A 2,285-nucleotide genomic window follows, 5' to 3' on the forward strand; every position below is an offset into this window, starting at 1 on the left:
CCAGCCACATACACCAGAGCGGATGGGACCAAACCTGGCCCAGGCCCCCCAAACAACAATGACAACTACAACCAAAAAATAGCTGGGCATTGTGGCAGGTGCCTGTGTTCCCAGCTGCTTGGGAGGCTGAAGCAAGAGAAACACTTAAGCCCGAGGGTTTGAGGTTGCTGTGAGCTGCAACGCCACGGCACTCTACCGAGGGTGACATAGTGACACTCTGTCTCAAAAAAAAAAAAAAAAAGGATGTACTCCAGGTGAGACTCGAACTCACAGCCTCGGTATCACTCCGCTTGCACTGTCATATAAGTACCACGCGCTAACCGATTGCGCCACTGGAGCTCTGACAGCATTAACGCTCAGCAGAATATTTCAGTTGTTCATAGCCACGTGACCTCACCAGACAGCTCTGCCTCGCGTTCCATATGCAAATAAAAATTAAAAAAAAAATAGCCAGCCGTTGTGGCACACGCCTGTAGTCCCAGCTACTTGGGAGGCTGAGGCAAGAGAATCGCTTAAGCTCAAGAGTTGGAGGTTGCTGTGAGCAGTGATGCCATAGCACTCTGCCCAGGGTAACATAGTGAGACTCTATCTCAAATAAATAAATAAATAAAATAAAAAATTTAAAGAGGGAGAGCGGCTGGCAGGGCCTTGATGCTGGGGAGGCTAAGGGTGTGCCTCTCACGCAGGCGCAGTGCGGGCTGGGCAGTGAGCTTGGAGCAGCCGCACAACTAGGTCCCTTCTGGCCGACTGACTACAGTGCCCTGGATGCAGGCTGGGACCTTAAGGAGCAGAGAGGAGGCTGGGCCCCGGCCCCGGGCTGAGTAGGATCCCAACTGGCCCGCTCACCCATACAAGTAGGGGTGGCAGCAGCGATGATAGATGCTCTGATGCAGAATTTGATGCTGTGATTTGATATTTACAGGACATCATCATGGATGATGAGCTCCAGTGGTTACAGACCAATTTCATGGACAAGCACTACCAGATCTGTGAAGACACAACCTCACCTACACACCTATTTTAATGAATGCATTTTTTTTTTTTGAGATAGAATCTTACTATGTCTTACTCTTGGGCTTAAGCGGTTCTCTTGCCTCAGCCTCCCGAGTAGCTGGGACTACAGGCGCCGGCCACAACGCCCAGCTATTTGTATTTTTTGGTTGCAGCCGCCATTGTTGTTTGGCGGGCCAGGGCTGGATTCTAACCCGCCAGCTCCGGTGAATGTGGCTGGCACACTAGCTGCTGAGCTACGGGCGCCGAGCCACGCATTTTTTTTTAGTACATTGAAGAACAGGTGCTAGAGCGGATTCCTGGGTACAACGTGGCAGCTTTCACAGCAAAGTTACAGCGCCACCAGGAGGACGTGGCTGGTGACTTTTCGACATGCTGCTCACATTTGCAGATTTTCTGGCTTTTGTTTGTTTTTTGAGACAAAGTCTCACTCTGTCACCCTGGCGTCATAGCTCACAGCAACCTCAAATTGTTGGGCTCCAGCCATCCTTTTGCCCCAGTCTCCTGAGTAGCTGGGATTACAGGCACCCACCACAATGCTCAGCCAGTTTTTCTATTTTCAGTAGAGATGGGGTCTTCCTCTTGCTGAGGCTGGTCTTGAATTCCTGAGTGCAAGCTGTCCACTTGCCTCGGCCTCCCACAGTGCTAGGATTACAGGCGTGATCAACCGCGCCAGGCCAATTTTCTGGTTTTTAAAGAAATGTTTCCTAACTACAGAACAGGAAAAAAAAGGCAGGGACTGGACTTAATAAGTGGTTTAGTGGTGACTTCATCGTACAAATCATCTTCTATGCCAACTTCCCTACCTCCAGCCAATGAATGGGATCATTCTGGATATCACCAGCCCAAGAGACCAATAGGCTCAGCTAATGATGACAGAATACGTCTTGGAAAAGACTGACTCCATCCTGCATTCAAGTATGGATGGGTCAAAAACCAAATGACCTAACCTTCCTGGATCTGGGGTTCTCCTGAAACAACTTCTTTTATTCATTAAACTTAGTGCTCCCTCCCCAATGAGATCCCTCACACAAGAGCTTCTGAGTTAGACTCCTTTGGAGCAAGCCCATGTTATGCATCCCACTTAGGGGGCCCCGTCCCCAGCATACATGTTGGTGTGTTAACAGCCTGGAATAACCCAAGATCATGAACCCTATTCAGGCTTTGCGTGAATTATTGTTGTGTGTGTGTGTGTATACTTAGTTCTTTTTCAGCTTCATTGGATTTTTAAGTATTTATTTAGGGTGTTACTCAAGCCAGATGCCCATCTCGAG

At 49.1% G+C, this 2,285-nt stretch overlaps 1 non-coding gene across 1 annotated transcript; it reads right to left on the minus strand.

Moving 5' to 3' along the window:
* Positions 1 to 246: 246 nt before the first annotated feature.
* TRNAI-UAU lies at positions 247 to 339 on the minus strand. Its single transcript is given in 2 exon segments — positions 247 to 282; positions 302 to 339. It is a non-coding gene; the product is annotated as a tRNA-Ile (tRNA).
* Between the last annotated feature and the right edge of the window lie 1,946 nt (positions 340 to 2,285).

Source organism: Otolemur garnettii, unplaced genomic scaffold (genome assembly GCF_000181295.1).
Source record: "Otolemur garnettii isolate 467f Iridium unplaced genomic scaffold, OtoGar3 scaffold00109, whole genome shotgun sequence".
Classification (NCBI taxonomy): Eukaryota; Metazoa; Chordata; class Mammalia; order Primates; family Galagidae; genus Otolemur; species Otolemur garnettii.